Genomic DNA, 24,743 nt, shown 5'->3' with positions numbered 1-24,743 from the left:
GAATTATTTATAAAATAAATTAAACAATTCATTATAAATTAAACAATTGAATTATTTATATAACCAATTGAACAATTCATTATAAATTAAACGATTGAATTATTTATATAATAAATTAAACAATTCATTATAAATTAAACAATTGAATTATTTATATGATAAATTAAACAATTGCATTATTTATATGATAAATTAAACTTTGAATTATTTTTAGAATAAATTGATTAATTCATTTTAAAATAATCACTTGAATTATTTATAAAATAAATTAAACAATTCATTATAAATTAAACTATTTAATTATTTATATAATAAATTAAACTTTGAATTATTTTTATAATGAATCAAACAATTCATTTTAAAATAATCACTTGAATTATTCATGTAATAAATTAAACAATTAATTATAAATTAAACTATTGAATTATTTATATAATAAATTAAACTATTGAATTATTTATACAACAAATTAAACTTTGAATTATTTTATAATAAATTAAACAATTCATTTTAAAATAATCACTTGAATTATTTGTGTAATAAATTAAACAACTCATTATAAATTAAATTAAAGAATTATTTATATAATAAATTAAACAATTCATTATAAATTAAACAATTGAATTATTTATATAATAAATTATACAATTCATTATAAATTAAACAATTGAATTATTTTTATAATAAATTGAACAATTCATTTCAAAATAATCACTTGAATTATTTATAAAATAAATTAAACAATTCATTATAAATTAAACTGTTGAATTATTTATATAATAAATTAAACATTGAATTACTTTTATAATAAATTAAACACTTCATTTTAAAATAATCACTTGAATTATTTATAAAATAAATTAAACAATTCATCATAAAGTAAAACATTGAATTATTTATACAATAAATTAAACAATTCATTATAAATTAAACTATTGAATTATTTATCCAATAAATTAAACTATTCCACCAATTATATAATAAATTAAACTTTGAATTATGTTTATAATAAATTGAACAATTCATTTCAAAATAATCACTTGAATTATTGATATAATAAATTAAACAATTCATTATAAATTAAACTATTGAATTATTTATACAATTAATTAAACAATTCATTATAAATTAAATTTTTGAATTATTTATATAATACATTAAAATATTGAATTATTTATATAGTAAATAAAACTTTGTATTATTTTATAATAAATTAAACAATTCATTTTAAAATAATCACTTGAATTATTTATTAAATAAATTAAACAATTCATCATTAATTAAAATATTGAATTATTTACATAATAAATTAAACAATTCATTATAATTAAATTATTGAATTTTTTATATAATAAATTAAACAATTGAATTATTTATATAATGAATTATACTTTGAAATATTTTAATAATAAATTACACAATTCATTTTAAAATAATCACATGAATTATTTATGAAATAAATTAAACAATTCATCATTAATTAAAAAATTGAATTATTGATATAATAAATTAAACAATTCATTATAAATTAAAATATTGAATTATTCATACAATTAATTAAACAATTCATTATAAATTAAATTATTGAATTATTTATACAATAAATAAAACTTTGTATTACTTTTATAATAAATTAAACAATTCATTTAAAAATATTCACTTGAATTATTTATATCACAAATTGAACAATTCATTATAAATTAATAACTTGAACTATTCCACCAATTATATAATAAATTAAACTTTGAATTATATTTACAATAAATTAAACAATTCATTATAAATTAAATTATTGAATGATTTATATAATAAATTAAGCAATTCATCATATATTGAATTATTTATATAATAAATTAAACTTTGAATTATTTTAATAATAAATTACACAATTCATTTTAAAATAATCACTTGAATTATTTATAAAATAAATTAAACAATTCATTATAAATTAAACTATTCAATTATTTATATAATAAATTGAACAATTTATTTATCAATTAAACTATTGATTTATTTATATAATAAATTAAACTTTGAATTATTTTTATAATAAATTGAACAATTAATTTCAAAATAATCACTTGAATTATTTATAAAATAAATTAAACTATTCATTATAAATTAAAATATTGAATTATTTTTATAATAAGTTAAACAAATCATTTTAAATTAACTATTGAGTTATTTATCCAATAAATTAAACTTTGAATTATTTATAAAATAAATTAAACTATTCCACCAACTATACAATAAATTAAACTTTGAATTATCTTTATAATAAACTAAACAATTGATTTTGAAATAATCACTGGAATTACTTTTATAATATATTAAACAATTCATTATTAATTAAACTATCGAATTATTTATACAATCAATTGAACTTTGAATTATTTTAATAATAAATTACACAATTCATTTAAAAATAATAACTTGAATTATTTATAAAATAAATTAAACAATTCATTGTAAATTAAACTATTCAATTATTTTTATAATAAATTGAACAATTTATTTATCAATTAAACTATTGAATTATTATATAATAAATTAAACTTTGAATTATTTTTATAATAAATTGAACAATTAATTTCAAAATAATCACTTGAATTATTTATAAAATAAATTAAACTATTCATTACAAATTAATATATTGAATTATTTTTATAATACATTAAACTATTGAATTATTTATATAATAAATTAAACTATGTATTATTTTAATAATAAATTAAACAATCCATTTCAAAATAATCACATGAATTATTTATAAAATAAATTAAACAATTCATCATTAATTAAAATATTGAATGATTTATATAATACATTAAACAAACTATTGTATTATTTATATAATAAATTAAACTTTGAAATTTTAAAAAATAAATTAAACAATTCATTGAAAAATATTCACTTGAATTATTTAGATAATAAATTAAACAATTAATTATAAACTAAACTATTGAATCATTTATGTAATAGATTAAACTATTCTACGAATTATATAATAAATTAAACTTTGAATTATTGACATAATCAATTAAACAATTCATTATGAATTAAATTATTGAATTATTTATATAATAAATTAAGCAATTCATTATGAATTGAACTATTGAATTATTATATAATAAATTGAACAATTTATTTATAAATTAAACTATTGAATTATTTATGTAATAAATTAAACTTTGAATTATTTTTATAATAATTTGAACAATTAATTTCAAAATAATCACTTGAATTATTTATAAAATAAATTAAACTATTCATTACAAATTAAACTATTCAATTATTTATATAATAAATTGAACAATTTATTTATAAATTAAACTATTGAATTATTTATATAATAAATTAAACTTTGAATTATTTTAATAATAAATTACACAATTCATTTTAAAATAATCACTTGAATTATTTATAAAATAAATTAAACAATTCATTGTAAATTAAACTATTCAATTATTTATATAATAAATTGAACAATTTATTTATCAATTAAACTATTGAATTATTATATAATAAATTAAACTTTGAATTATTTTTATAATGAACAATTAATTTCAAAATAATCACTTGAATTATTTATAAAATAAATTAAACTACTCATTACAAATTAAACTATTCAATTATTTATATAATAAATTGAACAATTTATTTATAAATTAAACTATTGAATTATTTATATAATAAATTAAACTTTGAATTATTTTAATAATAAATTACACAATTCATTTAAAAATAATAACTTGAATTATTTATAAAATAAATTAAACAATTCATTGTAAATTAAACTATTCAATTATTTATATAATAAATTGAACAATTTATTTATCAATTAAACTATTGAATTATTATATAATAAATTAAACTTTGAATTATTTTTATAATAAATTGAACAATTAATTTCAAAATAATCACTTGAATTATTTATAAAATAAATTAAACTATTCATTACAAATTAATATATTGAATTATTTTTATAATACATTAAACTATTGAATTATTTATATAATAAATTAAACTATGTATTATTTTAATAATAAATTAAACAATCCATTTTGAAATAATCACATGAATTATTTATAAAATAAATTAAACAATTCATCATTAATTAAAACATTGAATTATTTATATAATAAATTAAACAAACTATTGTATTATTTATATAATAAATTAAACTTTGAAATTTTAAAAAATAAATTAAACAATTCATTTAAAAATTTTCACTTGAGTTATTTATATAATAAATTAAACAATTCATTATAAATTAAATTAAACTATTGAATTATTTATATAATAAATTGAACTATTGAATTATTTATATAATAAATTAAACTTTGAATTACTTTTATAATAAATTAAACAATTCATTTTAAAATAATCACTTGAATTATTTATAAAATAAATTAAACAATTCATTATAAATTAAACTTTGAATTATTTTTATAATACATTAAACTATTGAATTATTTATATAACAAATTAAACTATATTATTTTAATATTAAATAAAACAATCCATTTTGAAATAATCACATGAATTATTTATAAAATAAATTAAACAATTCATCATTAATTAAAATATTGAATTATTTATATAATAAATTAAACAATTCATTATTAATTAAACTATTGAATTACTTATATAATAAATTAAACAATTCATTTTCAATTAAACTATTGAATTATTTATGTAATAAATTAAACAATTCATTTTAAATTAAACTATTGAATTATATATATAATAAATTAAACTATGAATTATTTTTATAATAAAATGAACAATTCATTTCAAAATAATCACTTGAATTATTTATGAAATAAATTAAACAATTCATCATTAATTAAAATATTAAATTATTTACATAATAAATTAAACAATTCATTACTAATTAAACTATTGAATTATTTATATAATAAATTAAACTTTGAATTATTTTTATAATAAATTAAACAATTGATTTAAAAGTATTCACTTGAATTATTTATATACTGAATTAAACAATTCATTATAAATTAAACTATTCAATTATTTATATAATAAATTAAACTTTGAATTATTTTTATAATAAATTAAACAATTCATTTTGAAATAATCACTTGAATTATTTTTGTAATAAATTAAACAATTCATTATCAATTCAATTATTGAATTATTTATCGAATAAATTAAGCAATTCATTTTAAATTGAACGATTGAATTATTTATATAATTAATTATATTTGAATTATTTTAATAATAAATTAAACAATTCATTATAAATTAAATTGTTGAATTATTTATATAATAAATTAAACTATTGAATTATTTATATAATAAATTAAACTTTGAATTATTTTTATAATAAATTGAACAATTCATTGCAAAATAATCACTTGAATTAATTATAAAATAAATTAAACAATTCATTATAAATTAAAATTTTGAATTATTTTTATAATACATTAAACTATTGAATTATTTATATAATAAATTAAACTATATTATTTTAATAATAAATTAAACAATCCATTTCGAAAAAAATCACATGAATTATTTATAAAATAAATTAAACAATTCAACTTTAATTAAAATATTGAATGATTTATATAATAAATTAAACAATTCATTTTAAATTAAAGTATTGAATTATTTATATAATAAATTAAACTTTGAATTATTTTTATAATACATTAAACTATTGAATTATTTATACAATAAATTAAACTTTGAATTATTTTTATAATAAATGAAACAATTCGTTGAAAAATATTCACTTGAATTATTTAGATAATAAATTAAACAATTAATTATAAACTATACTATTGAATCATTTATGTAATAGATTAAACTATTCCACCAATTATATAATAAATTAAACTTTGTATTATTGACATAATAAATTAAGCAATTCATTATAAATTGAACGATTGAATTTTTTAAATAATTAACTTTATTTGAATTATTTTATAATAAATTAAACAATTCATTATAAATTAAACTATTGAATTATTTATACAATACATTAAACTTTGAATTATTTTAATAATAAATTGAACAATTAATTTCAAAATAATCACTTGAATTATTTATAAAATAAATTAAACTATTCATCATAAATTAAAATATTGAATTATTTTTATAATACATTAAGCTATTGAATTATTTATATAATAAATTCAACTGTGCATTATTTTAATAATTAATTAAACAATCCATTTAAAAATAATCACATGAATTATTTATAAAATAAATTGAACAATTCATCATTAATTAAAATATTGAATTATTTATATAATAAATTAAACTATATTATTTTAATAATAAATTAAACAATCCATTTTGAAATAATCACATGAATTATTTATAAAATAAATTAAACAATTCATCATTAATTAAAATGTGGAATTATTTATATAATAAATTAAACAATTCATTATTAATTAAACTATTGAATTATTGATATAATAAATTAAACTTTGAATTACCTTTATAATAAATTAAACAATTCATTATAAATTAAATTATTGAATTATTTATATAATAAATTAAACTATTGAATTATTTTTATAATAAATTAAACAATTCATTTAAAAATATTCACTTGAATTACTTACATAATAAATTAAACAATTCATTATAAATTAAACTATTGAATCATTTATGTAATAAATTAAACTATTCCACCAATTATATAATAAATTAAACAATTCATTATTAATTAAACTATTGAATTATTTATATAATAAATTAAACTATTCCACCAATTATATAATAAATTAAACTTTGAATTATTTATATAATAAATTAAGCAATTCATTATAAATTGAACTGTTGAATTATTTATATAATTAATTATCTTTGAATTATTTTTATAATAAATTAAACAATTCATTATAAATTAAATTATTGAATTATTTATATAATAAATTAAACTATTGAATTATTTTTATAATAAATTAAACAATTCATTTAAAAATATTCACTTGAATTAAACAATTCATCATTAATTAAAATGTGGAATTATTTATATAATAAATTAAACAATTCATTATTAATTAAATATTGAATTATTGATACAATAAATTAAGCTTTGAATTATTTTTATAATAAATTAAACAATTCATTATAAATTAAACTATCGAATTATTTATATAATAAATTAAACTATTCCACCAATTATATAATAAATTAAACTTTGAATTATTTATATAATAAATTAAGCAATTCATTATAAATTGAACTGTTGAATTATTTATATAATAAATTAAACTTTGAATTATTTTTATAATAAATTGAACAATTCATTTCAAAATAATCACTTGAATTAATTATAAAATAAATTAAACAATTCATTATCAATTAAAATTTTGAATTATTTTTATAATACATTAAACTATTGAATTATTTATATGATAAATTAAACAATTCATTATGAATTAAATTATTGAATTATTTATATAATAAATTCAGCAATTCATTATATATTGAACTATTGAATTATTTATATAATTAATTATATTTGAATTATTTTTGAAATAAATTAACCAATTCATTATAAAATAAATTATTGAATTATTTATATAATAAATTAAACAATTCATGATAAATTAAATTGTTGAATTATTTATACAATAAATTAAACTATATTATTTTAATAATAAATTAATCAATCCATTTTGAAAAAATCACATGAATTATTTATAAAATAAATTAAACAATTCATCATTAATTAAAATATTGAATGATTTATATATTAAATTAAACAATTCATTTTAAATTAAACTATTGAATTATTTATATAATAAATTAAACTTTGAATTATTTTTATAATAAATTAAACAATTCATTTTGAAATAATCACTTGAATTATTTTTGTAATAAATTAAACAATTCATTATAAATTAAATTATTGAATTATTTATATAATAAATTAAGCAATTCATTTTAAATTGAATGATTGAATTATTTATATAATTAATTATATTTGAATGATTTATATAATAAATTAAACAATTCATTATGAATTAAATTATTGAATTATTTATATAATAAATTAAACTATTGAATTATTTTTATAATAAATTAAACAATTCATTTAAAAATATTCACTTGAATTACTTATATAATAAATTAAACAATTCATTATAAATTAAACTATTCAATCATTTATGTAATAAATTAAACTATTCCACCAATTATATAATAAATTAAACTTTGAATTATTTTTATAATAAATTAAACAATTCATTTTGAAATAATCACGAATTATTTTTGTAATAAATTAAACAATTGATTACAAATTAAATTATTGAATTATTTATATAATAAATTAAGCAATTCATTATAAATTGAACGATTGAATTATTTATATAATTAATTATATTTGAATTATTTTTATAATAAATTAAACAATTGATTATAAATTAAATTATTGAATTATTTTCATAATAAATTAAACTATTGAATTATTTATATGATAAATTAAACTATTCCACCAATTATGTAATAAATTAAACTTTGAATTATTTTAAAATTAAATTAAACAATTCATTTTAAAATAATCACATGAATTATTTATAAAATAAATTAAACAATTCATTATCAATTAAATTATTGAATTATTTATATAATCAATTAAACTATTGAATTATTTATGTAATTAATTAAATTTGAATTATGTTTATAATAAAATAAACAATTCATTATAAATTAAACTATTGAATTATTTTCATAATACATAGTCTATTGAATTATTTATATAATAAATTAAACTTTGAATTATTTTAATAATAAATTGCACAATTCATTTTAAAATAATCACTTGAATTATTTATGAAATAAATTAAACAATGCATTATCAATTAAAATATTGAATTATTTATATAATAAATTAAACTATTGAATTATTTATATAATAAATTAAACTTTGAATTATTTTTAGAATAAATTAAACAATCCATTTTAAAATAATCACTTGAAATATTTATATAATAAATTAAACAATTCATTATAAATTAAACTATTGAATCATTTATACATGAAATTAAACTTTGAATTATTATTATAATAAAATAAACAATTCATTTAAAAATATTCACTTGAAATATTTATATAAGAAATTAAACAATTCATTATAAATTAAACTATTGAATCATTTATATAATAAATTAAACTATTCCACCAATTATGTAATAAATTAAACTTTGAATTATTTTTCTAATAAACTAAACAATTCATTTTGAAATAATCACTTGAATTATTTTTATAATAAATTAAACAATTCATTATGAATTAAATAATTGAATTATTTATATAATAAATTAAGCTATTCATTATATATTGAACTATAGAATTATTTATATAATCAATTAAACTATTGAATTATTTATATAATTAATTATATTTGAATTATTTTAAAAATAAATTAAACAATTCATTATAAATTAAATTATTGAATTATTTATATAATAAATTAAACTGTTGAATTATGTATACAATAAATTAAACTTTGAATTATTTTTAGTATAAATTAAACAATCCATTTGAAAATAATCACTTCAATTATTTATATAATAAATTAAACAATTCATTATAAATTAAACTATTGAATTATTTATATAATAAATTAAACTTTGAATTATTTTTATAATAAATTGAACAATTCATTTCAAAATAATCACTTCAATTATTTATAAAATAAATTAAACAATTCATTATAAATTAAAATATTGAATTATTTTTATAATACATAAACTATTGAATTATTTTTATAATAAATTAAACTTTGAATGATTTTAGTATCAATTAAACAATCCATTTGAAAATAATCACTTCAATTATTTATGTAATAAATTAAACAATTTATTATAAATTAAACTATTGAATTATTTATATAATAAATTAAACTTTGAATTATTTTTATAATAAATTGAACAATTCATTTCAAAATAATCACTTCAATTATTTATAAAATAAATTCAAAAATTCATTATAAATTAAACTATTGAATTATTTATACAATAAATTAAACTTTGAATGATTTTTATATTAAATCAAAAAATTCATTTCAAAATAATCACTTGAATTATTTATATAATAAATTGAACAATTCATTTTAAATTAAACTATTGAATTATTTATATAATAAATTGAACAATTCATTATAAATTAAGCAAGTGAATTATTTATATAATAAATTAAACTATTGAATTATTTCAATGATAAATTAAACAATTCATTATAAATTAAACAATTGAATTATTCATATAATAAATTAAACTATTGAATTATTTGTAAAATAAATTAAACAATTCTTTATTAATTAAACTACTGAATTGTTTAAATAATAAATTAAACAATTCATTATCAATTAAACCAATGAATTATTTATAGAATAAAATAAACTTTGAATTATTTTTATTATAAATTAATCAATTCATTTTAAAATAATCACTTGAATTATTTATATAATAAATTAAACTGTTGAATTTTATATATAATGAATTAAACTTTGAATTATTTTAATAATAAATTGCACAATTCATTTTAAAATAATCACGTGAATTATTTATAAAATATATTAAACAATTCATTATAAATTAAACTATTGAATTATGTATACAATAAATTAAACTTTGAATTATTTTTAGTATAAATTAAACAATCCATTTGAAAATAATCACTTCAATTATTTATATAATAAATTAAACAATTCATTATAAATTAAATTATTGAATTATTTATATTATAAATTGAACTTTGAATTACTATTATAATAAAATAAACAATTCATTTAAAAATATTCACTTGAAATATTTATATAAGAAATTAAACAATTCATTATAAATTAAATTATTGAATTATTTATATAATAAATTAATCTTTGAATTATTTTTATATTAAAACAAACAATTCATTTTAAAATAATCACTTCAATTATTTATACAATAAATTAAACTTTGAATTATTTATATAATAAATTAATCTTTGAATTATTTTTATATTAAAACAAACAATTCATTTTAAAATAATCACTTCAATTATTTATATAATAAATTAAACAATTCATTATCAATTAAAATATTGAATTATTTTTATAATGCATAATCTATTGAATTATTTATACAATAAATTAAACTTTGAATTATTTTAATAATAAATTGCACAATTCATTTTAAAATAATCACTTGAATTATTTATAAAATAAATTAAACAATTCATTATAAATTAAATTATTGAATTATTTATATTATAAATTGAACTTTGAATTACTATTATAATAATTGAAACAATTCATTTTCAAATAATCACTTCAATTATTTATACAATAAATTAAACTTTGAATTATTTTTATAATAAATTGAACAATTCATTTAAAAATAATCACTTGAATTATTTTTATAATAAATTGAACAATTCATTATGAATTAAATTATTGAATTATTTATATAATAAATTAAATTTTGAATTATTTTTAGAATAAATTAAACAATCCATTTTAAAATAATCACTTGAAATATTTATATAATAAATTAAACAATTCATTATAAATTAAACTATTGAATCATTTATACATGAAATTAAACTTTGAATTATTATTATAATAAAATAAACAATTCATTTAAAAATATTCACTTGAAATATTTATATAAGAAATTAAACAATTCATTATAAATTAAACTATTGAATCATTTATATAATAAATTAAACTATTCCACCAATTATGTAATAAATTAAACTTTGAATTATTTTTCGAATAAACTAAACAATTCATTTTGAAATAATCACTTGAATTATTTTTATAATAAATTAAACAATTCATTATGAATTAAATAATTGAATTATTTATATAATAAATTAAACTGTTGAATTTTATATATAATGAATTAAACTTTGAATTATTTTAATAATAAATTGCACAATTCATTTTAAAATAATCACTTGAATTATTTATAAAATATATTAAACAATTCATTATAAATTAAACTATTGAATTATGTATACAATAAATTAAACTTTGAATTATTTTTAGTATAAATTAAACAATCCATTTGAAAATAATCACTTCAATTATTTATATAATAAATTAAACAATTCATTACAAATTAAACTATTGAATTATTTATATAATAAATTAAACTTTGAATTATTGTTAGTATAAATTAAACAATCGATTTGAAAATAATCACTTCAATTATTTATATAATAAATTAAACAATTCATTATAAATTAAATTATTGAATTATTTATATTATAAATTGAACTTTGAATTACTATTATAATAATTGAAACAATTCATTTTAAAATAATCACTTCAATTATTTATACAATAAATTAAACTTTGAATTATTTTTATAATAAATTGAACAATCCATTTTAAAATAATCACTTGAAATATTTACATAATAAATTAAACAATTCATTATAAATTAAACTATTGAATCATTTATACATGAAATTAAACTTTGAATTATTATTATAATAAAATAAACAATTCATTTAAAAATATTCACTTGAAATATTTATATAAGAAATTAAACAATTCATTATAAATTATACTATTGAATCATTTATATAATAAATTAAACTATTCCACCAATTATGTAATAAATTAAACTTTGAATTATTTTTCTAATAAACTAAACAATTCATTTTGAAATAATCACTTGAATTATTTTTATAATAAATTAAACAATTCATTATGAATTAAATAATTGAATTATTTATATAATAAATTAAACTGTTGAATTTTATATATAATGAATTAAACTTTGAATTATTTTAATAATAAATTGCACAATTCATTTTAAAATAATCGCTTGAATTATTTATATAATAAATTAAACAATTCATTATAAATTAAACTATTGAATCATTTATACATGAAATTAAACTTTGAATTATTATTATAATAAAATAAACAATTCATTTAAAAATATTCACTTGAAATATTTATATAAGAAATTAAACAATTCATTATAAATTATACTATTGAATCATTTATATAATAAATTAAACTATTCCACCAATTATGTAATAAATTAAACTTTGAATTATTTTTCTAATAAACTAAACAATTCATTTAAAAATATTCACTTGAATTATTTTTATAATAAATTAAACAATTCATTATGAATTAAATAATTGAATTATTTATATAATAAATTAAACTGTTGAATTTTATATATAATGAATTAAACTTTGAATTATTTTAATAATAAATTGCACAATTCATTTTAAAATAATCGCTTGAATTATTTATAAAATATATTAAACAATTCATTATAAATTAAACTATTGAATTATGTATACAATAAATTAAACTTTGAATTATTTTTAGTATAAATTAAACAATCCATTTGAAAATAATCACTTCAATTATTTATATAATAAATTAAACAATTCATTATAAATTAAACTATTGAATTATTTATATAATAAATTAAACTTTGAATTATTTTTAGTATAAATTAAACAATCCATTTGAAAATAATCACTTCAATTATTTATATAATAAATTAAGCAATTCATTATAAATTAAATTATTGAATTATTTATATTATAAATTGAACTTTGAATTACTATTATAATAATTGAAACAATTCATTTTAAAATAATCACTTCAATTATTTATACAATAAATTAAACTTTGAATTATTTTTATAATAAATTGAACAATCCATTTTAAAATAATCACTTGAAATATTTACATAATAAATTAAACAATTCATTATAAATTAAACTATTGAATCATTTATACATGAAATTAAACTTTGAATTATTATTATAATAAAATAAACAATTCATTTAAAAATATTCACTTGAAATATTTATATAAGAAATTAAACAATTCATTATAAATTATACTATTGAATCATTTATATAATAAATTAAACTATTCCACCAATTATGTAATAAATTAAACTTTGAATTATTTTTCTAATAAACTAAACAATTCATTTTGAAATAATCACTTGAATTATTTTTATAATAAATTAAACAATTCATTATGAATTAAATAATTGAATTATTTATATAATAAATTAAACTGTTGAATTTTATATATAATGAATTAAACTTTGAATTATTTTAATAATAAATTGCACAATTCATTTTAAAATAATCGCTTGAATTATTTATATAATAAATTAAACAATTCATTATAAATTAAACTATTGAATCATTTATACATGAAATTAAACTTTGAATTATTATTATAATAAAATAAACAATTCATTTAAAAATATTCACTTGAAATATTTATATAAGAAATTAAACAATTCATTATAAATTAAACTATTGAATCATTTATATAATAAATTAAACTATTCCACCAATTATGTAATAAATTAAACATTGAATTATTTTTCTAATAAACTAAACAATTCATTTTGAAATAATCACATGAATTATTTTTATAATAAATTAAACAATTCATTATGAATTAAATAATTGAATTATTTATATAATAAATTAAACTGTTGAATTTTATATATAATGAATTAAACTTTGAATTATTTTAATAATAAATTGCGCAATTCATTTTAAAATAATCACTTGAATTATTTATAAAATATATTAAACAATTCATTATAAATTAAACTATTGAATTATGTATACAATAAATTAAACTTTGAATTATTTTTAGTATAAATTAAACAATCCATTTGAAAATAATCACTTCAATTATTTATATAATAAATTAAACAATTCATTATAAATTAAACTATTGAATTATTTATATAATAAATTAAACTTTGAATTATTTTTAGTATAAATTAAACAATCCATTTGAAAATAATCACTTCAATTATTTATATAATAAATTGCACAATTCATTTTAAAATAAATTATTGAATTATTTATATTATAAATTGAACTTTGAATTACTATTATAATAATTGAAACAATTCATTTTAAAATAATCACTTCAATTATTTATGCAATAAATTAAACTTTGAATTATTTTTATAATAAATTGAACAATCCATTTTAAAATAATCACTTGTAATATTTATATAATAAATTAAACAATTCATTATAAATTAAACTATTGAATCATTTATACATGAAATTAAACTTTGAATTATTATTATAATAAAATAAACAATTCATTTAAAAATATTCACTTGAAATATTTATATAAGAAATTAAACAATTCATTATAAATTAAACTATTGAATCATTTATATAATAAATTAAACTATTCCACCAATTATGTAATAAATTAAGCTTTGAATTATTTTTCTAATAAACTAAACAATTCATTTTGAAATAATCACTTGAATTATTTTTATAATAAATTAAACAATTCATTATGAATTAAATAATTGAATTATTTATATAATAAATTAAACTGTTGAATTTTATATATAATGAATTAAACTTTGAATTATTTTAATAATAAATTGCACAATTCATTTTAAAATAATCACTTGAATTATTTATAAAATATATTAAACAATTCATTATAAATTAAACTATTGAATTATGTATACAATAAATTAAACTTTGAATTATTTTTAGTATAAATTAAACAATCCATTTGAAAATAATCACTTCAATTATTTATATAATAAATTAAACAATTCATTATAAATTAAACTATTGAACTATTTATATAATAAATTAAACTTTGAATTATTTTTAGTATAAATTAAACAATCCATTTGAAAATAATCACTTCAATTATTTATATAATAAATTAAACAATTCATTATAAATTAAATTATTGAATTATTTATATTATAAATTGAACTTTGAATTACTATTATAATAATTGAAACAATTCATTTTAAAATAATCACTTCAATTATTTATACAATAAATTAAACTTTGAATTATTTTTAGTATAAATTAAACAATCCATTTGAAAATAATCACTTCAATTATTTATATAATAAATTAAACAATTCATTATAAATTAAATTATTGAATTATTTATATTATAAATTGAACTTTGAATTACTATTATAATAATTGAAACAATTCATTTTAAAATAATCACTTCAATTATTTATACAATAAATTAAACTTTGAATTATCTTTATAATAAATTGAACAATTCATTTTAAAATAATCACTTGAATTATTTATAAAATATATTAAACAATTCATTATAAATTAAACTATTGAATTATTTATATAATAAATTAAACTTTGAATTATTTTTATAATAAATTGAACAATTCATTTCAAAATCATCACTTCAATTATTTATAAAATAAATTAAACAATTCATTATAAATTAAAATAAAGAATTATTTATATTATAGATTGAACTTTGAATTACTATTATAATAATTGAAACAATTCATTTTAAAATAATCACTTCAATTATTTATACAATAAATTAAACTTTGAATTATTTTTATAATAAATTGAACAATCCATTTTAAAATAATCACTTGAAATATTTATATAATAAATTAAACAATTCATTATAAATTAAACTATTGAATCATTTATACATGAAATTAAACTTTGAATTATTATTATAATAAAATAAACAATTCATTTAAAAATATTCACTTGAAATATTTATATAAGAAATTAAACAATTCAATATAAATTAAACTATTGAATTATTTATATAATAAATTAAACTTTGAATTATTTTTATAATAAATTGAACATTTCATTTCAAAATAATCACTTCAATTATTTATAAAATAAATTAAACAATTCATTATAAATTAAAATAAAGAATTATTTTTATAATACATAAACTATTGAATTATTTTTATAATAAATTAAACTTTGAATTATTTTTAGTATAAATTAAACAATCCATTTGAAAATAATCACTTCAATTATTTATATAATAAATTAAACAATTTATTATAAATTAAACTATTGAATTATTTATATAATAAATTAAACTTTGAATTATTTTTATAATAAATTGAACAATTCATTTCAAAATAATCACTTCAATTATTTATAAAATAAATTAAACAATTCATTATAAATTAAACTTTTGAATCATTTATATAATAAATTAATCTTTGAATTATTTTTATATTAAAACAAACAATTCATTATCAATTAAACCAATGAATTATTTATAGAATAAAATAAACTTTGAATTATTTTTATTATAAATTAATCAATTCATTTTAAAATAATCACTTGAAATATTTATATAATAAATTAAACAATTCATTATCAATTAAAATATTGAATTATTTTTATAATGCATAATCTATTGAATTATTTATACAATAAATTAAAGTTTGAATTATTTTAATAATAAATTGCACAATTCATTTTAAAATAATCACTTGAATTATTTATAAAATAAATTAAACAATTCATTATAAATTAAATTATTGAATTATTTATATTATAAATTGAACTTTGAATTACTATTATAATAATTGAAACAATTCATTTTAAAATAATCACTTGAATTATTTTTATAATAAATTGAACAATTCATTATGAATTAAATTATTGAATTATTTATATAATAAATTAAACTTTGAATTATTTTTAGAATAAATTAAACAATCCATTTTAAAATAATCACTTGAAATATTTACATAATAAATTAAACAATTCATTATAAATTAAACTATTGAATCATTTATACATGAAATTAAACTTTGAATTATTATTATAATAAAATAAACAATTCATTTAAAAATATTCACTTGAAATATTTATATAAGAAATTAAACAATTCATTATAAATTAAACTATTGAATCATTTATATAATAAATTAAACTATTCCACCAATTATGTAATAAATTAAACATTGAATTATTTTTCTAATAAACTAAACAATTCATTTTGAAATAATCACATGAATTATTTTTATAATAAATTAAACAATTCATTATGAATTAAATAATTGAATTATTTATATAATAAATTAAACTGTTGAATTTTATATATAATGAATTAAACTTTGAATTATTTTAATAATAAATTGCGCAATTCATTTTAAAATAATCACTTGAATTATTTATAAAATATATTAAACAATTCATTATAAATTAAACTATTGAATTATGTATACAATAAATTAAACTTTGAATTATTTTTAGTATAAATTAAACAATCCATTTGAAAATAATCACTTCAATTATTTATATAATAAATTAAACAATTCATTATAAATTAAACTATTGAATTATTTATATAATAAATTAAACTTTGAATTATTTTTAGTATAAATTAAACAATCCATTTGAAAATAATCACTTCAATTATTTATATAATAAATTGCACAATTCATTTTAAAATAAATTATTGAATTATTTATATTATAAATTGAACTTTGAATTACTATTATAATAATTGAAACAATTCATTTTAAAATAATCACTTCAATTATTTATGCAATAAATTAAACTTTGAATTATTTTTATAATAAATTGAACAATCCATTTTAAAATAATCATTTGTAATATTTATATAATAAATTAAACAATTCATTATAAATTAAACTATTGAATCATTTATACATGAAATTAAACTTTGAATTATTATTATAATAAAATAAACAATTCATTTAAAAATATTCACTTGAAATATTTATATAAGAAATTAAACAATTCATTATAAATTAAACTATTGAATCATTTATATAATAAATTAAACTATTCCACCAATTATGTAATGAATTAAACTTTGAATTATTTTAATAATAAATTGCGCAATTCATTTTAAAATAATCACTTGAATTATTTATAAAATATATTAAACAATTCATTATAAATTAAACTATTGAATTATGTATACAATAAATTAAACTTTGAATTATTTTTAGTATAAATTAAACAATCCATTTGAAAATAATCACTTCAATTATTTATATAATAAATTAAACAATTCATTATAAATTAAACTATTGAATTATTTATATAATAAATTAAACTTTGAATTATTTTTAGTATAAATTAAACAATCCATTTGAAAATAATCACTTCAATTATTTATATAATAAATTGCACAATTCATTTTAAAATAAATTATTGAATTATTTATATTATAAATTGAACTTTGAATTACTATTATAATAATTGAAACAATTCATTTTAAAATAATCACTTCAATTATTTATGCAATAAATTAAACTTTGAATTATTTTAATAATAAATTGCACAATTCATTTTAAAATAATCACTTGAATTATTTATAAAATATATTAAACAATTCATTATAAATTAAACTATTGAATTATGTATACAATAAATTAAACTTTGAATTATTTTTAGTATAAATTAAACAATCCATTTGAAAATAATCACTTCAATTATTTATATAATAAATTAAACAATTCATTATAAATTAAACTATTGAACTATTTATATAATAAATTAAACTTTGAATTATTTTTAGTATAAATTAAACAATCCATTTGAAAATAATCACTTCAATTATTTATATAATAAATTAAACAATTCATTATAAATTAAATTATTGAATTATTTATATTATAAATTGAACTTTGAATTACTATTATAATAATTGAAACAATTCATTTTAAAATAATTACTTCAATTATTTATACAATAAATTAAACTTTGAATTATTTTTAGTATAAATTAAACAATCCATTTGAAAATAATCACTTCAATTATTTATATAATAAATTAAACAATTCATTATAAATTAAATTATTGAATTATTTATATTATAAATTGAACTTTGAATTACTATTATAATAATTGAAACAATTCATTTTAAAATAATCACTTCAATTATTTATACAATAAATTAAACTTTGAATTATTTTTATAATAAATTGAACAATTCATTTTAAAATAATCACTTGAATTATTTATAAAATATATTAAACAATTCATTATAAATTAAACTATTGAATTATGTATTGTATACAATAAATTAAACTTTGAATTATTTTTAGTATAAATTAAACAATCCATTTGAAAATAATCACTTCAATTATTTATATAATAAATTAAACAATTCATTATAAATTAAATTATTGAATTATTTATATTATAAATTGAACTTTGAATTACTATTATAATAATTGAAACAATTAATTTTAAAATAATCACTTCAATTATTTATACAATAAATTAAACTTTGAATTATTTTTATAATAAATTGAACAATCCATTTTAAAATAATCACTTGAAATATTTATATAATAAATTAAACAATTCATTATAAATTAAACTATTGAATCATTTATACATGAAATTAAACTTTGAATTATTATTATAATAAAATAAACAATTCATTTAAAAATATTCACTTGAAATATTTATATAAGAAATTAAACAATTCATTATAAATTAAACTATTGAATTATTTATATAATAAATTAAACTTTGAATTATTTTTATAATAAATTGAACAATTCATTTCAAAATAATCACTTCAATTATTTATAAAATAAATTAAACAATTCATTATAAATTAAAATAAAGAATTATTTTTATAATACATAAACTATTGAATTATTATTATAATAAATTAAACAATTCATTATAAATTAAACTATTGAATCATTTATACATGAAATTAAACTTTGAATTATTTTTAGTATAAATTAAACAATCCATTTGAAAATAATCACTTCAATTATTTATATAATAAATTAAACAATTCATTATAAATTAAACTATTGAATTATTTATATAATAAATTAAACTTTGAATTATTTTTAATATAAATTAAACAATCCATTTGAAAATAATCACTTCAATTATTTATATAATAAATTGCACAATTCATTTTAAAATAAATTATTGAATTATTTATATTATAAATTGAACTTTGAATTACTATTATAATAATTGAAACAATTCATTTTAAAATAATCACTTCAATTATTTATACAATAAATTAAACTTTGAATTATTTTTATAATAAATTGAACAATCCATTTTAAAATAATCACTTGTAATATTTATATAATAAATTAAACAATTCATTATAAATTAAACTATTGAATCATTTATACATGAAATTAAACTTTGAATTATTATTATAATAAAATAAACAATTCATTTAAAAATATTCACTTGAAATATTTATATAAGAAATTAAACAATTCATTATAAATTAAACTATTGAATCATTTATATAATAAATTAAACTATTCCACCAATTATGTAATAAATTAAACTTTGAATTATTTTTCTAATAAACTAAACAATTCATTTTAAAATAATCACTTGAAATATTTATATAATAAATTAAACAATTCATTATAAATTAAACTATTGAATCATTTATACATGAAATTAAACTTTGAATTATTTTTAGTATAAATTAAACAATCCATTTGAAAATAATCACTTCAATTATTTATATAATAAATTAAACAATTCATTATAAATTAAACTATTGAATTATTTATATAATAAATTAAACTTTGAATTATTTTTAGTATAAATTAAACAATCCATTTGAAAATAATCACTTCAATTATTTATATAATAAATTGCACAATTCATTTTAAAATAAATTATTGAATTATTTATATTATAAATTGAACTTTGAATTACTATTATAATAATTGAAACAATTCATTTTAAAATAATCACTTCAATTATTTATACAATAAATTAAACTTTGAATTATTTTTATAATAAATTGAACAATCCATTTTAAAATAATCACTTGTAATATTTATATAATAAATTAAACAATTCATTATAAATTAAACTATTGAATCATTTATACATGAAATTAAACTTTGAATTATTATTATAATAAAATAAACAATTCATTTAAAAATATTCACTTGAAATATTTATATAAGAAATTAAACAATTCATTATAAATTAAACTATTGAATCATTTATATAATAAATTAAACTATTCCACCAATTATGTAATAAATTAAACTTTGAATTATTTTTCTAATAAACTAAACAATTCATTTAAAAATATTCACTTGAATTATTTTTATAATAAATTAAACAATTCATTATGAATTAAATAATTGAATTATTTATATAATAAATTAAACTGTTGAATTTTATATATAATGAATTAAACTTTGAATTATTTTAATAATAAATTGCACAATTCATTTTAAAATAATCGCTTGAATTATTTATAAAATATATTAAACAATTCATTATAAATTAAACTATTGAATTATGTATACAATAAATTAAACTTTGAATTATTTTTAGTATAAATTAAACAATCCATTTGAAAATAATCACTTCAATTATTTATATAATAAATTAAACAATTCATTATAAATTAAACTATTGAATTATTTATATAATAAATTAAACTTTGAATTATTTTTAGTATAAATTAAACAATCCATTTGAAAATAATCACTTCAATTATTTATATAATAAATTAAGCAATTCATTATAAATTAAATTATTGAATTATTTATATTATAAATTGAACTTTGAATTACTATTATAATAATTGAAACAATTCATTTTAAAATAATCACTTCAATTATTTATACAATAAATTAAACTTTGAATTATTTTTATAATAAATTGAACAATCCATTTTAAAATAATCACTTGAAATATTTACATAATAAATTAAACAATTCATTATAAATTAAACTATTGAATCATTTATACATGAAATTAAACTTTGAATTATTATTATAATAAAATAAACAATTCATTTAAAAATATTCACTTGAAATATTTATATAAGAAATTAAACAATTCATTATAAATTATACTATTGAATCATTTATATAATAAATTAAACTATTCCACCAATTATGTAATAAATTAAACTTTGAATTATTTTTCTAATAAACTAAACAATTCATTTTGAAATAATCACTTGAATTATTTTTATAATAAATTAAACAATTCATTATGAATTAAATAATTGAATTATTTATATAATAAATTAAACTGTTGAATTTTATATATAATGAATTAAACTTTGAATTATTTTAATAATAAATTGCACAATTCATTTTAAAATAATCGCTTGAATTATTTATATAATAAATTAAACAATTCATTATAAATTAAACTATTGAATCATTTATACATGAAATTAAACTTTGAATTATTATTATAATAAAATAAACAATTCATTTAAAAATATTCACTTGAAATATTTATATAAGAAATTAAACAATTCATTATAAATTAAACTATTGAATCATTTATATAATAAATTAAACTATTCCACCAATTATGTAATAAATTAAACATTGAATTATTTTTCTAATAAACTAAACAATTCATTTTGAAATAATCACATGAATTATTTTTATAATAAATTAAACAATTCATTATGAATTAAATAATTGAATTATTTATATAATAAATTAAACTGTTGAATTTTATATATAATGAATTAAACTTTGAATTATTTTAATAATAAATTGCGCAATTCATTTTAAAATAATCACTTGAATTATTTATAAAATATATTAAACAATTCATTATAAATTAAACTATTGAATTATGTATACAATAAATTAAACTTTGAATTATTTTTAGTATAAATTAAACAATCCATTTGAAAATAATCACTTCAATTATTTATATAATAAATTAAACAATTCATTATAAATTAAACTATTGAATTATTTATATAATAAATTAAACTTTGAATTATTTTTAGTATAAATTAAACAATCCATTTGAAAATAATCACTTCAATTATTTATATAATAAATTGCACAATTCATTTTAAAATAAATTATTGAATTATTTATATTATAAATTGAACTTTGAATTACTATTATAATAATTGAAACAATTCATTTTAAAATAATCACTTCAATTATTTATGCAATAAATTAAACTTTGAATTATTTTTATAATAAATTGAACAATCCATTTTAAAATAATCACTTGTAATATTTATATAATAAATTAAACAATTCATTATAAATTAAACTATTGAATCATTTATACATGAAATTAAACTTTGAATTATTATTATAATAAAATAAACAATTCATTTAAAAATATTCACTTGAAATATTTATATAAGAAATTAAACAATTCATTATAAATTAAACTATTGAATCATTTATATAATAAATTAAACTATTCCACCAATTATGTAATAAATTAAGCTTTGAATTATTTTTCTAATAAACTAAACAATTCATTTTGAAATAATCACTTGAATTATTTTTATAATAAATTAAACAATTCATTATGAATTAAATAATTGAATTATTTATATAATAAATTAAACTGTTGAATTTTATATATAATGAATTAAACTTTGAATTATTTTAATAATAAATTGCACAATTCATTTTAAAATAATCACTTGAATTATTTATAAAATATATTAAACAATTCATTATAAATTAAACTATTGAATTATGTATACAATAAATTAAACTTTGAATTATTTTTAGTATAAATTAAACAATCCATTTGAAAATAATCACTTCAATTATTTATATAATAAATTAAACAATTCATTATAAATTAAACTATTGAACTATTTATATAATAAATTAAACTTTGAATTATTTTTAGTATAAATTAAACAATCCATTTGAAAATAATCACTTCAATTATTTATATAATAAATTAAACAATTCATTATAAATTAAATTATTGAATTATTTATATTATAAATTGAACTTTGAATTACTATTATAATAATTGAAACAATTCATTTTAAAATAATCACTTCAATTATTTATACATTAAATTAAACTTTGAATTATTTTTAGTATAAATTAAACAATCCATTTGAAAATAATCACTTCAATTATTTATATAATAAATTAAACAATTCATTATAAATTAAATTATTGAATTATTTATATTATAAATTGAACTTTGAATTA

This window comes from Heptranchias perlo, unplaced genomic scaffold, assembly GCF_035084215.1.
Source record: "Heptranchias perlo isolate sHepPer1 unplaced genomic scaffold, sHepPer1.hap1 HAP1_SCAFFOLD_76, whole genome shotgun sequence".
Lineage (NCBI taxonomy): Eukaryota > Metazoa > Chordata > Chondrichthyes > Hexanchiformes > Hexanchidae > Heptranchias > Heptranchias perlo.
This window is presented reverse-complemented; position numbering follows the sequence as displayed.